We start from the raw sequence: 12477 nt of genomic DNA, 5'->3' as shown, positions 1-12477 counted from the left end.
AAAGAGAAGTTGAACCTGATTCAGGTGATTCAACGAGTCCAAAGCTCTCAGCGTAAGCATGGCACTGGCACCTTTCCCCCTAATGGAATATTGTCTCTTGGCCATGGAAGCCTGGTCGTGCTTTCTTTAATTGATTGCTTTTGTCCAATACTGCCTACGTGACTTTGGCTGAAGCCACAGATGCCACCACAAAAACGTGGCAATGCCTTGGCACATGTTATGAGGAGCACTCCGGCTTCCCATGTTGCTCACGGCGCTCGGTTCCAAGCTTCAACATCAAACACAAAAGCAAGGTGCCTCCCGTGAAACCAGGAAAGCTGCGTTTGGAGAATGCGGGCATCGATCCCGCTACCTCTCGCATGCAAAGCGAGCGCTCTGCCACTTGAGCTAATCCCCCTTTGCTCGAGTGTGTTGCTTGCGCTATGGCTGATCCCTGTCCTCTCCTGGGCTATGTGTAAAATATAGTCAGTTTTGCGAAATCCACAACCTGCTCTGGCCGCTAGACACCAGGAGAGCCACCCGCTTTCCTAGCGTAGAAGGTTTGCACCCCCCTTTTTTTTCCCTCCTACGACCTTTGACAACTGAGCCCCTTCAGAGGTATGGCCCCATGGGTTTCAATGATGTAATTGGGAGAAGGCTGGTTTCAAAAAGCACTCACACCGCCTAGTACATTCTCGACAAGAAACACCTTGTGCCTTGATGCACTCCACGGGGCTGGAAATTGGGGGAGAGCGCTGCAAACACAAAGAGCCCATAATTGCATTGGCCGGGAATCGAACCTGGGCCTCCCGCGTGGCAGGCGAGAATTCTACCACTGAACCACCAATGCTCCACGCCGGGCCACTTGCCACCACCCTCGCTCAGCTGGTCTAGGAGAGTCCAGCTCTCGCCCACGCTTGACTTGGGATTCGCTGGTCGAAAATCAATGGAAACGCCTAGTCGTCTACATTGTGACTTTGCCACATGGACCCACTCCCCGTGGGAATCGCTGGCAAACTACATCCACATGTGGTTGTTGAGGTTGGTCAGCGACAAGAGCAGAGTGGCACAGCGGAAGCGTGCTGGGCCCATAACCCAGAGGTCGATGGATCGAAACCATCCTCTGCTACGTTGCCCTTTCCTATGCCAATCGATATTTGCTTGCGTGCGGGCCCAAAGGCCTTTCTTTCGCACACAAAGAGAAGTTGAACCTGATTCAGGTGATTCAACGAGTCCAAAGCTCTCAGCGTAAGCATGGCACTGGCACCTTTTGCGCTAATGAAATATTGTCTCTTGGCCATGGAGGCCTGCTCGTGCTTTGTTTACTAGATTGCTTTTGTCCAACACTGCCTACGTGACTTTGGCTGAAGCCACAGTTGCCACCACAAAAACGTGGCAACGCCTTGGCACGCGTTATGAGGAGGACTCCGGCTTCCCATGTTGCTCACGGCGCTCGGTTCCAAGCTTCAACATCAAACACAAAAGCAAGGTGTCTCCTGGCAAATCAGGAAAGCTGCATTTGGAGAATGCGGGCATCGATCCCGCTACCTCTCGCATGCTAAGCGAGCGCTCTACCATTTGAGCTAATCCCCCTTTGCTTGAGGTTGTTGCTTGTGCTATGGCTGATCCCTGTCCTCTCCTGGGCTATGTGTAAACTATAGGCAGTTTTGCTAAATCCACAACTTGCTCTGGCCGCTAGACACCAGGAGAGCCACTCCCCCAAGACCTTGGACAACTGAGCCCCTTCTGAAGTATGGCCCCATGGGTTTCAATGATGTCATTGGGAGAAGGTGGTTTCAAAAAGCACTCACACCGCCTAATACATTCTCGACAAGAAACACCTTGTGCCTTGAGGCATTCCATGGGGCTGGAAATTGGGGGAGAGAGCTACAAACACCAAGAGCCCATAATTGCATTGGCCGGGAATCGAACCCGGGCCTCCCGCGTGGCAGGCGAGAATTCTACCACTGAACCACCAATGCTCCACGCCGGGCCAGGCGCCACCACCCTCGCTCAGCTGGCCTAGGAGAGTCCAGCTCTCGCCCACGCTTGACTTGGGATTCGCTTGTCGAAATCCATGAGGATGGCCAGCGACAAGAGCAGAGTGGCGCAGCGGAAGCGTGCTGGGCCCATAACCCAGAGGTCGATGGATCGAAACCATCCTCTGCTACGTTGCCTTTTCCTATGCCAATCGATATTTGCTTGCGGGCCCAAAGGCCTTTCTTTCGCACACAAAGAGAAGTTGAACCTGATTCAGGTGATTCAACGAGTCCAAAGCTCTCAGCGTAAGCATGGCACTGGCACCTTTCCCCCTAATGGAATATTGTCTCTTGGCCATGGAAGCCTGGTCGTGCTTTCTTTAATTGATTGCTTTTGTCCAATACTGCCTACGTGACTTTGGCTGAAGCCACAGATGCCACCACAAAAACGTGGCAATGCCTTGGCACATGTTATGAGGAGCACTCCGGCTTCCCATGTTGCTCACGGCGCTCGGTTCCAAGCTTCAACATCAAACACAAAAGCAAGGTGCCTCCCGTGAAACCAGGAAAGCTGCGTTTGGAGAATGCGGGCATCGATCCCGCTACCTCTCGCATGCAAAGCGAGCGCTCTGCCACTTGAGCTAATCCCCCTTTGCTCGAGTGTGTTGCTTGCGCTATGGCTGATCCCTGTCCTCTCCTGGGCTATGTGTAAAATATAGTCAGTTTTGCGAAATCCACAACCTGCTCTGGCCGCTAGACACCAGGAGAGCCACCCGCTTTCCTAGCGTAGAAGGTTTGCACCCCCCTTTTTTTTCCCTCCTACGACCTTTGACAACTGAGCCCCTTCAGAGGTATGGCCCCATGGGTTTCAATGATGTAATTGGGAGAAGGCTGGTTTCAAAAAGCACTCACACCGCCTAGTACATTCTCGACAAGAAACACCTTGTGCCTTGATGCACTCCACGGGGCTGGAAATTGGGGGAGAGCGCTGCAAACACAAAGAGCCCATAATTGCATTGGCCGGGAATCGAACCCGGGCCTCCCGCGTGGCAGGCGAGAATTCTACCACTGAACCACCAATGCTCCACGCCGGGCCACTTGCCACCACCCTCGCTCAGCTGGTCTAGGAGAGTCCAGCTCTCGCCCACGCTTGACTTGGGATTCGCTGGTCGAAAATCAATGGAAACGCCTAGTCGTCTACATTGTGACTTTGCCACATGGACCCACTCCCCGTGGGAATCGCTGGCAAACTACATCCACATGTGGTTGTTGAGGTTGGTCAGCGACAAGAGCAGAGTGGCGCAGCGGAAGCGTGCTGGGCCCATAACCCAGAGGTCGATGGATCGAAACCATCCTCTGCTACGTTGCCTTTTTCTATGCCAATCGATATTTGCTTGCGTGCGGGCCCAAAGGCCTTTCTTTTGCACACAAAGAGAAGTTGAACCTGATTCAGGTGATTCAACGAGTCCAAAGCTCTCAGCGTAAGCATGGCACTGGCACCTTTTGCGCTAATGAAATATTGTCTCTTGGCCATGGAGGCCTGCTCGTGCTTTGTTTACTAGATTGCTTTTGTCCAACACTGCCTACGTGACTTTGGCTGAAGCCACAGTTGCCACCACAAAAACGTGGCAACGCCTTGGCACGCGTTATGAGGAGGACTCCGGCTTCCCATGTTGCTCACGGCGCTCGGTTCCAAGCTTCAACATCAAACACAAAAGCAAGGTGTCTCCTGGCAAATCAGGAAAGCTGCATTTGGAGAATGCGGGCATCGATCCCGCTACCTCTCGCATGCTAAGCGAGCGCTCTACCATTTGAGCTAATCCCCCTTTGCTTGAGGTTGTTGCTTGTGCTATGGCTGATCCCTGTCCTCTCCTGGGCTATGTGTAAACTATAGGCAGTTTTGCTAAATCCACAACTTGCTCTGGCCGCTAGACACCAGGAGAGCCACTCCCCCAAGACCTTGGACAACTGAGCCCCTTCTGAAGTATGGCCCCATGGGTTTCAATGATGTCATTGGGAGAAGGTGGTTTCAAAAAGCACTCACACCGCCTAATACATTCTCGACAAGAAACACCTTGTGCCTTGAGGCATTCCATGGGGCTGGAAATTGGGGGAGAGAGCTACAAACACCAAGAGCCCATAATTGCATTGGCCGGGAATCGAACCCGGGCCTCCCGCGTGGCAGGCGAGAATTCTACCACTGAACCACCAATGCTCCACGCCGGGCCAGGCGCCACCACCCTCGCTCAGCTGGCCTAGGAGAGTCCAGCTCTCGCCCACGCTTGACTTGGGATTCGCTTGTCGAAATCCATGAGGATGGTCAGCGACAAGAGCAGAGTGGCGCAGCGGAAGCGTGCTGGGCCCATAACCCAGAGGTCGATGGATCGAAACCATCCTCTGCTACGTTGCCTTTTCCTATGCCAATCGATATTTGCTTGCGGGCCCAAAGGCCTTTCTTTCGCACACAAAGAGAAGTTGAACCTGATTCAGGTGATTCAACGAGTCCAAAGCTCTCAGCGTAAGCATGGCACTGGCACCTTTCCCCCTAATGGAATATTGTCTCTTGGCCATGGAAGCCTGGTCGTGCTTTCTTTAATTGATTGCTTTTGTCCAATACTGCCTACGTGACTTTGGCTGAAGCCACAGATGCCACCACAAAAACGTGGCAATGCCTTGGCACATGTTATGAGGAGCACTCCGGCTTCCCATGTTGCTCACGGCGCTCGGTTCCAAGCTTCAACATCAAACACAAAAGCAAGGTGCCTCCCGTGAAACCAGGAAAGCTGCGTTTGGAGAATGCGGGCATCGATCCCGCTACCTCTCGCATGCAAAGCGAGCGCTCTGCCACTTGAGCTAATCCCCCTTTGCTCGAGTGTGTTGCTTGCGCTATGGCTGATCCCTGTCCTCTCCTGGGCTATGTGTAAAATATAGTCAGTTTTGCGAAATCCACAACCTGCTCTGGCCGCTAGACACCAGGAGAGCCACCCGCTTTCCTAGCGTAGAAGGTTTGCACCCCCCTTTTTTTTCCCTCCTACGACCTTTGACAACTGAGCCCCTTCAGAGGTATGGCCCCATGGGTTTCAATGATGTAATTGGGAGAAGGCTGGTTTCAAAAAGCACTCACACCGCCTAGTACATTCTCGACAAGAAACACCTTGTGCCTTGATGCACTCCACGGGGCTGGAAATTGGGGGAGAGCGCTGCAAACACAAAGAGCCCATAATTGCATTGGCCGGGAATCGAACCCGGGCCTCCCGCGTGGCAGGCGAGAATTCTACCACTGAACCACCAATGCTCCACGCCGGGCCACTTGCCACCACCCTCGCTCAGCTGGTCTAGGAGAGTCCAGCTCTCGCCCACGCTTGACTTGGGATTCGCTGGTCGAAAATCAATGGAAACGCCTAGTCGTCTACATTGTGACTTTGCCACATGGACCCACTCCCCGTGGGAATCGCTGGCAAACTACATCCACATGTGGTTGTTGAGGTTGGTCAGCGACAAGAGCAGAGTGGCGCAGCGGAAGCGTGCTGGGCCCATAACCCAGAGGTCGATGGATCGAAACCATCCTCTGCTACGTTGCCCTTTCCTATGCCAATCGATATTTGCTTGCGTGCGGGCCCAAAGGCCTTTCTTTCGCACACAAAGAGAAGTTGAACCTGATTCAGGTGATTCAACGAGTCCAAAGCTCTCAGCGTAAGCATGGCACTGGCACCTTTTGCGCTAATGAAATATTGTCTCTTGGCCATGGAGGCCTGCTCGTGCTTTGTTTACTAGATTGCTTTTGTCCAACACTGCCTACGTGACTTTGGCTGAAGCCACAGTTGCCACCACAAAAACGTGGCAACGCCTTGGCACGCGTTATGAGGAGGACTCCGGCTTCCCATGTTGCTCACGGCGCTCGGTTCCAAGCTTCAACATCAAACACAAAAGCAAGGTGTCTCCTGGCAAATCAGGAAAGCTGCATTTGGAGAATGCGGGCATCGATCCCGCTACCTCTCGCATGCTAAGCGAGCGCTCTACCATTTGAGCTAATCCCCCTTTGCTTGAGGTTATTGCTTGTGCTATGGCTGATCCCTGTCCTCTCCTGGGCTATGTGTAAACTATAGGCAGTTTTGCTAAATCCACAACTTGCTCTGGCCGCTAGACACCAGGAGAGCCACTCCCCCAAGACCTTGGACAACTGAGCCCCTTCTGAAGTATGGCCCCATGGGTTTCAATGATGTCATTGGGAGAAGGTGGTTTCAAAAAGCACTCACACCGCCTAATACATTCTCGACAAGAAACACCTTGTGCCTTGAGGCATTCCATGGGGCTGGAAATTGGGGGAGAGAGCTACAAACACCAAGAGCCCATAATTGCATTGGCCGGGAATCGAACCCGGGCCTCCCGCGTGGCAGGCGAGAATTCTACCACTGAACCACCAATGCTCCACGCCGGGCCAGGCGCCACCACCCTCGCTCAGCTGGCCTAGGAGAGTCCAGCTCTCGCCCACGCTTGACTTGGGATTCGCTTGTCGAAATCCATGAGGATGGTCAGCGACAAGAGCAGAGTGGCGCAGCGGAAGCGTGCTGGGCCCATAACCCAGAGGTCGATGGATCGAAACCATCCTCTGCTACGTTGCCTTTTCCTATGCCAATCGATATTTGCTTGCGGGCCCAAAGGCCTTTCTTTCGCACACAAAGAGAAGTTGAACCTGATTCAGGTGATTCAACGAGTCCAAAGCTCTCAGCGTAAGCATGGCACTGGCACCTTTCCCCCTAATGGAATATTGTCTCTTGGCCATGGAAGCCTGGTCGTGCTTTCTTTAATTGATTGCTTTTGTCCAATACTGCCTACGTGACTTTGGCTGAAGCCACAGATGCCACCACAAAAACGTGGCAATGCCTTGGCACATGTTATGAGGAGCACTCCGGCTTCCCATGTTGCTCACGGCGCTCGGTTCCAAGCTTCAACATCAAACACAAAAGCAAGGTGCCTCCCGTGAAACCAGGAAAGCTGCGTTTGGAGAATGCGGGCATCGATCCCGCTACCTCTCGCATGCAAAGCGAGCGCTCTGCCACTTGAGCTAATCCCCCTTTGCTCGAGTGTGTTGCTTGCGCTATGGCTGATCCCTGTCCTCTCCTGGGCTATGTGTAAAATATAGTCAGTTTTGCGAAATCCACAACCTGCTCTGGCCGCTAGACACCAGGAGAGCCACCCGCTTTCCTAGCGTAGAAGGTTTGCACCCCCCTTTTTTTTCCCTCCTACGACCTTTGACAACTGAGCCCCTTCAGAGGTATGGCCCCATGGGTTTCAATGATGTAATTGGGAGAAGGCTGGTTTCAAAAAGCACTCACACCGCCTAGTACATTCTCGACAAGAAACACCTTGTGCCTTGATGCACTCCACGGGGCTGGAAATTGGGGGAGAGCGCTGCAAACACAAAGAGCCCATAATTGCATTGGCCGGGAATCGAACCCGGGCCTCCCGCGTGGCAGGCGAGAATTCTACCACTGAACCACCAATGCTCCACGCCGGGCCACTTGCCACCACCCTCGCTCAGCTGGTCTAGGAGAGTCCAGCTCTCGCCCACGCTTGACTTGGGATTCGCTGGTCGAAAATCAATGGAAACGCCTAGTCGTCTACATTGTGACTTTGCCACATGGACCCACTCCCCGTGGGAATCGCTGGCAAACTACATCCACATGTGGTTGTTGAGGTTGGTCAGCGACAAGAGCAGAGTGGCGCAGCGGAAGCGTGCTGGGCCCATAACCCAGAGGTCGATGGATCGAAACCATCCTCTGCTACGTTGCCCTTTCCTATGCCAATCGATATTTGCTTGCGTGCGGGCCCAAAGGCCTTTCTTTCGCACACAAAGAGAAGTTGAACCTGATTCAGGTGATTCAACGAGTCCAAAGCTCTCAGCGTAAGCATGGCACTGGCACCTTTTGCGCTAATGAAATATTGTCTCTTGGCCATGGAGGCCTGCTCGTGCTTTGTTTACTAGATTGCTTTTGTCCAACACTGCCTACGTGACTTTGGCTGAAGCCACAGTTGCCACCACAAAAACGTGGCAACGCCTTGGCACGCGTTATGAGGAGGACTCCGGCTTCCCATGTTGCTCACGGCGCTCGGTTCCAAGCTTCAACATCAAACACAAAAGCAAGGTGTCTCCTGGCAAATCAGGAAAGCTGCATTTGGAGAATGCGGGCATCGATCCCGCTACCTCTCGCATGCTAAGCGAGCGCTCTACCATTTGAGCTAATCCCCCTTTGCTTGAGGTTATTGCTTGTGCTATGGCTGATCCCTGTCCTCTCCTGGGCTATGTGTAAACTATAGGCAGTTTTGCTAAATCCACAACTTGCTCTGGCCGCTAGACACCAGGAGAGCCACTCCCCCAAGACCTTGGACAACTGAGCCCCTTCTGAAGTATGGCCCCATGGGTTTCAATGATGTCATTGGGAGAAGGTGGTTTCAAAAAGCACTCACACCGCCTAATACATTCTCGACAAGAAACACCTTGTGCCTTGAGGCATTCCATGGGGCTGGAAATTGGGGGAGAGAGCTACAAACACCAAGAGCCCATAATTGCATTGGCCGGGAATCGAACCCGGGCCTCCCGCGTGGCAGGCGAGAATTCTACCACTGAACCACCAATGCTCCACGCCGGGCCAGGCGCCACCACCCTCGCTCAGCTGGCCTAGGAGAGTCCAGCTCTCGCCCACGCTTGACTTGGGATTCGCTTGTCGAAATCCATGAGGATGGTCAGCGACAAGAGCAGAGTGGCGCAGCGGAAGCGTGCTGGGCCCATAACCCAGAGGTCGATGGATCGAAACCATCCTCTGCTACGTTGCCTTTTCCTATGCCAATCGATATTTGCTTGCGGGCCCAAAGGCCTTTCTTTCGCACACAAAGAGAAGTTGAACCTGATTCAGGTGATTCAACGAGTCCAAAGCTCTCAGCGTAAGCATGGCACTGGCACCTTTCCCCCTAATGGAATATTGTCTCTTGGCCATGGAAGCCTGGTCGTGCTTTCTTTAATTGATTGCTTTTGTCCAATACTGCCTACGTGACTTTGGCTGAAGCCACAGATGCCACCACAAAAACGTGGCAATGCCTTGGCACATGTTATGAGGAGCACTCCGGCTTCCCATGTTGCTCACGGCGCTCGGTTCCAAGCTTCAACATCAAACACAAAAGCAAGGTGCCTCCCGTGAAACCAGGAAAGCTGCGTTTGGAGAATGCGGGCATCGATCCCGCTACCTCTCGCATGCAAAGCGAGCGCTCTGCCACTTGAGCTAATCCCCCTTTGCTCGAGTGTGTTGCTTGCGCTATGGCTGATCCCTGTCCTCTCCTGGGCTATGTGTAAAATATAGTCAGTTTTGCGAAATCCACAACCTGCTCTGGCCGCTAGACACCAGGAGAGCCACCCGCTTTCCTAGCGTAGAAGGTTTGCACCCCCCTTTTTTTTCCCTCCTACGACCTTTGACAACTGAGCCCCTTCAGAGGTATGGCCCCATGGGTTTCAATGATGTAATTGGGAGAAGGCTGGTTTCAAAAAGCACTCACACCGCCTAGTACATTCTCGACAAGAAACACCTTGTGCCTTGATGCACTCCACGGGGCTGGAAATTGGGGGAGAGCGCTGCAAACACAAAGAGCCCATAATTGCATTGGCCGGGAATCGAACCCGGGCCTCCCGCGTGGCAGGCGAGAATTCTACCACTGAACCACCAATGCTCCACGCCGGGCCACTTGCCACCACCCTCGCTCAGCTGGTCTAGGAGAGTCCAGCTCTCGCCCACGCTTGACTTGGGATTCGCTGGTCGAAAATCAATGGAAACGCCTAGTCGTCTACATTGTGACTTTGCCACATGGACCCACTCCCCGTGGGAATCGCTGGCAAACTACATCCACATGTGGTTGTTGAGGTTGGTCAGCGACAAGAGCAGAGTGGCGCAGCGGAAGCGTGCTGGGCCCATAACCCAGAGGTCGATGGATCGAAACCATCCTCTGCTACGTTGCCCTTTCCTATGCCAATCGATATTTGCTTGCGTGCGGGCCCAAAGGCCTTTCTTTCGCACACAAAGAGAAGTTGAACCTGATTCAGGTGATTCAACGAGTCCAAAGCTCTCAGCGTAAGCATGGCACTGGCACCTTTTGCGCTAATGAAATATTGTCTCTTGGCCATGGAGGCCTGCTCGTGCTTTGTTTACTAGATTGCTTTTGTCCAACACTGCCTACGTGACTTTGGCTGAAGCCACAGTTGCCACCACAAAAACGTGGCAACGCCTTGGCACGCGTTATGAGGAGGACTCCGGCTTCCCATGTTGCTCACGGCGCTCGGTTCCAAGCTTCAACATCAAACACAAAAGCAAGGTGTCTCCTGGCAAATCAGGAAAGCTGCATTTGGAGAATGCGGGCATCGATCCCGCTACCTCTCGCATGCTAAGCGAGCGCTCTACCATTTGAGCTAATCCCCCTTTGCTTGAGGTTGTTGCTTGTGCTATGGCTGATCCCTGTCCTCTCCTGGGCTATGTGTAAACTATAGGCAGTTTTGCTAAATCCACAACTTGCTCTGGCCGCTAGACACCAGGAGAGCCACTCCCCCAAGACCTTGGACAACTGAGCCCCTTCTGAAGTATGGCCCCATGGGTTTCAATGATGTCATTGGGAGAAGGTGGTTTCAAAAAGCACTCACACCGCCTAATACATTCTCGACAAGAAACACCTTGTGCCTTGAGGCATTCCATGGGGCTGGAAATTGGGGGTGAGAGCTACAAACACCAAGAGCCCATAATTGCATTGGCCGGGAATCGAACCCGGGCCTCCCGCGTGGCAGGCGAGAATTCTACCACTGAACCACCAATGCTCCACGCCGGGCCAGGCGCCACCACCCTCGCTCAGCTGGCCTAGGAGAGTCCAGCTCTCGCCCACGCTTGACTTGGGATTCGCTTGTCGAAATCCATGAGGATGGCCAGCGACAAGAGCAGAGTGGCGCAGCGGAAGCGTGCTGGGCCCATAACCCAGAGGTCGATGGATCGAAACCATCCTCTGCTACGTTGCCTTTTCCTATGCCAATCGATATTTGCTTGCGGGCCCAAAGGCCTTTCTTTCGCACACAAAGAGAAGTTGAACCTGATTCAGGTGATTCAACGAGTCCAAAGCTCTCAGCGTAAGCATGGCACTGGCACCTTTCCCCCTAATGGAATATTGTCTCTTGGCCATGGAAGCCTGGTCGTGCTTTCTTTAATTGATTGCTTTTGTCCAATACTGCCTACGTGACTTTGGCTGAAGCCACAGATGCCACCACAAAAACGTGGCAATGCCTTGGCACATGTTATGAGGAGCACTCCGGCTTCCCATGTTGCTCACGGCGCTCGGTTCCAAGCTTCAACATCAAACACAAAAGCAAGGTGCCTCCCGTGAAACCAGGAAAGCTGCGTTTGGAGAATGCGGGCATCGATCCCGCTACCTCTCGCATGCAAAGCGAGCGCTCTGCCACTTGAGCTAATCCCCCTTTGCTCGAGTGTGTTGCTTGCGCTATGGCTGATCCCTGTCCTCTCCTGGGCTATGTGTAAAATATAGTCAGTTTTGCGAAATCCACAACCTGCTCTGGCCGCTAGACACCAGGAGAGCCACCCGCTTTCCTAGCGTAGAAGGTTTGCACCCCCCTTTTTTTTCCCTCCTACGACCTTTGACAACTGAGCCCCTTCAGAGGTATGGCCCCATGGGTTTCAATGATGTAATTGGGAGAAGGCTGGTTTCAAAAAGCACTCACACCGCCTAGTACATTCTCGACAAGAAACACCTTGTGCCTTGATGCACTCCACGGGGCTGGAAATTGGGGGAGAGCGCTGCAAACACAAAGAGCCCATAATTGCATTGGCCGGGAATCGAACCCGGGCCTCCCGCGTGGCAGGCGAGAATTCTACCACTGAACCACCAATGCTCCACGCCGGGCCACTTGCCACCACCCTCGCTCAGCTGGTCTAGGAGAGTCCAGCTCTCGCCCACGCTTGACTTGGGATTCGCTGGTCGAAAATCAATGGAAACGCCTAGTCGTCTACATTGTGACTTTGCCACATGGACCCACTCCCCGTGGGAATCGCTGGCAAACTACATCCACATGTGGTTGTTGAGGTTGGTCAGCGACAAGAGCAGAGTGGCGCAGCGGAAGCGTGCTGGGCCCATAACCCAGAGGTCGATGGATCGAAACCATCCTCTGCTACGTTGCCTTTTTCTATGCCAATCGATATTTGCTTGCGTGCGGGCCCAAAGGCCTTTCTTTCGCACACAAAGAGAAGTTGAACCTGATTCAGGTGATTCAACGAGTCCAAAGCTCTCAGCGTAAGCATGGCACTGGCACCTTTTGCGCTAATGAAATATTGTCTCTTGGCCATGGAGGCCTGCTCGTGCTTTGTTTACTAGATTGCTTTTGTCCAACACTGCCTACGTGACTTTGGCTGAAGCCACAGTTGCCACCACAAAAACGTGGCAACGCCTTGGCACGCGTTATGAGGAGGACTCCGGCTTCCCA

General features: G+C 53.3%; 21 non-coding genes across 21 annotated transcripts; all 21 read right to left on the bottom strand.

The window, feature by feature from the left end:
* Positions 1-324: 324 nt before the first annotated feature.
* TRNAA-UGC (transfer RNA alanine (anticodon UGC)) lies at positions 325-397 on the bottom strand. The gene has a single exon. It is a non-coding gene; the product is annotated as a tRNA-Ala (tRNA).
* A 1102-nt stretch (positions 398-1499) lies between these two features.
* On the bottom strand, positions 1500-1572 carry TRNAA-AGC (transfer RNA alanine (anticodon AGC)). The gene has a single exon. It is a non-coding gene; the product is annotated as a tRNA-Ala (tRNA).
* A 318-nt stretch (positions 1573-1890) lies between these two features.
* Positions 1891-1961, bottom strand: TRNAG-GCC (transfer RNA glycine (anticodon GCC)). The gene has a single exon. It is a non-coding gene; the product is annotated as a tRNA-Gly (tRNA).
* A 575-nt stretch (positions 1962-2536) lies between these two features.
* TRNAA-UGC (transfer RNA alanine (anticodon UGC)) lies at positions 2537-2609 on the bottom strand. The gene has a single exon. It is a non-coding gene; the product is annotated as a tRNA-Ala (tRNA).
* Positions 2610-2970: 361 nt separating this feature from the next.
* Positions 2971-3041, bottom strand: TRNAG-GCC (transfer RNA glycine (anticodon GCC)). Its single transcript has one exon. It is a non-coding gene; the product is annotated as a tRNA-Gly (tRNA).
* A 670-nt stretch (positions 3042-3711) lies between these two features.
* TRNAA-AGC (transfer RNA alanine (anticodon AGC)) lies at positions 3712-3784 on the bottom strand. The gene has a single exon. It is a non-coding gene; the product is annotated as a tRNA-Ala (tRNA).
* A 318-nt stretch (positions 3785-4102) lies between these two features.
* On the bottom strand, positions 4103-4173 carry TRNAG-GCC (transfer RNA glycine (anticodon GCC)). The gene has a single exon. It is a non-coding gene; the product is annotated as a tRNA-Gly (tRNA).
* Positions 4174-4748: 575 nt separating this feature from the next.
* Positions 4749-4821, bottom strand: TRNAA-UGC (transfer RNA alanine (anticodon UGC)). Its single transcript has one exon. It is a non-coding gene; the product is annotated as a tRNA-Ala (tRNA).
* Positions 4822-5182: 361 nt separating this feature from the next.
* Positions 5183-5253, bottom strand: TRNAG-GCC (transfer RNA glycine (anticodon GCC)). The gene has a single exon. It is a non-coding gene; the product is annotated as a tRNA-Gly (tRNA).
* Positions 5254-5923: 670 nt separating this feature from the next.
* TRNAA-AGC (transfer RNA alanine (anticodon AGC)) lies at positions 5924-5996 on the bottom strand. Its single transcript has one exon. It is a non-coding gene; the product is annotated as a tRNA-Ala (tRNA).
* Positions 5997-6314: 318 nt separating this feature from the next.
* On the bottom strand, positions 6315-6385 carry TRNAG-GCC (transfer RNA glycine (anticodon GCC)). The gene has a single exon. It is a non-coding gene; the product is annotated as a tRNA-Gly (tRNA).
* Positions 6386-6960: 575 nt separating this feature from the next.
* Positions 6961-7033, bottom strand: TRNAA-UGC (transfer RNA alanine (anticodon UGC)). The gene has a single exon. It is a non-coding gene; the product is annotated as a tRNA-Ala (tRNA).
* A 361-nt stretch (positions 7034-7394) lies between these two features.
* On the bottom strand, positions 7395-7465 carry TRNAG-GCC (transfer RNA glycine (anticodon GCC)). Its single transcript has one exon. It is a non-coding gene; the product is annotated as a tRNA-Gly (tRNA).
* A 670-nt stretch (positions 7466-8135) lies between these two features.
* Positions 8136-8208, bottom strand: TRNAA-AGC (transfer RNA alanine (anticodon AGC)). Its single transcript has one exon. It is a non-coding gene; the product is annotated as a tRNA-Ala (tRNA).
* Positions 8209-8526: 318 nt separating this feature from the next.
* Positions 8527-8597, bottom strand: TRNAG-GCC (transfer RNA glycine (anticodon GCC)). The gene has a single exon. It is a non-coding gene; the product is annotated as a tRNA-Gly (tRNA).
* A 575-nt stretch (positions 8598-9172) lies between these two features.
* TRNAA-UGC (transfer RNA alanine (anticodon UGC)) lies at positions 9173-9245 on the bottom strand. Its single transcript has one exon. It is a non-coding gene; the product is annotated as a tRNA-Ala (tRNA).
* Positions 9246-9606: 361 nt separating this feature from the next.
* Positions 9607-9677, bottom strand: TRNAG-GCC (transfer RNA glycine (anticodon GCC)). The gene has a single exon. It is a non-coding gene; the product is annotated as a tRNA-Gly (tRNA).
* A 670-nt stretch (positions 9678-10347) lies between these two features.
* TRNAA-AGC (transfer RNA alanine (anticodon AGC)) lies at positions 10348-10420 on the bottom strand. Its single transcript has one exon. It is a non-coding gene; the product is annotated as a tRNA-Ala (tRNA).
* A 318-nt stretch (positions 10421-10738) lies between these two features.
* TRNAG-GCC (transfer RNA glycine (anticodon GCC)) lies at positions 10739-10809 on the bottom strand. The gene has a single exon. It is a non-coding gene; the product is annotated as a tRNA-Gly (tRNA).
* A 575-nt stretch (positions 10810-11384) lies between these two features.
* On the bottom strand, positions 11385-11457 carry TRNAA-UGC (transfer RNA alanine (anticodon UGC)). Its single transcript has one exon. It is a non-coding gene; the product is annotated as a tRNA-Ala (tRNA).
* Positions 11458-11818: 361 nt separating this feature from the next.
* Positions 11819-11889, bottom strand: TRNAG-GCC (transfer RNA glycine (anticodon GCC)). The gene has a single exon. It is a non-coding gene; the product is annotated as a tRNA-Gly (tRNA).
* Positions 11890-12477: the final 588 nt, after the last annotated feature.

The sequence above is a fragment of the Lithobates pipiens genome, unplaced genomic scaffold (genome assembly GCF_037356315.1).
Source record: "Lithobates pipiens isolate NorthernLeopardFrog02 unplaced genomic scaffold, aLitPip1_a1.2 Scaffold_18, whole genome shotgun sequence".
Classification (NCBI taxonomy): domain Eukaryota; kingdom Metazoa; phylum Chordata; class Amphibia; order Anura; family Ranidae; genus Lithobates; species Lithobates pipiens.
This window is presented reverse-complemented; position numbering and strand designations above follow the sequence as displayed.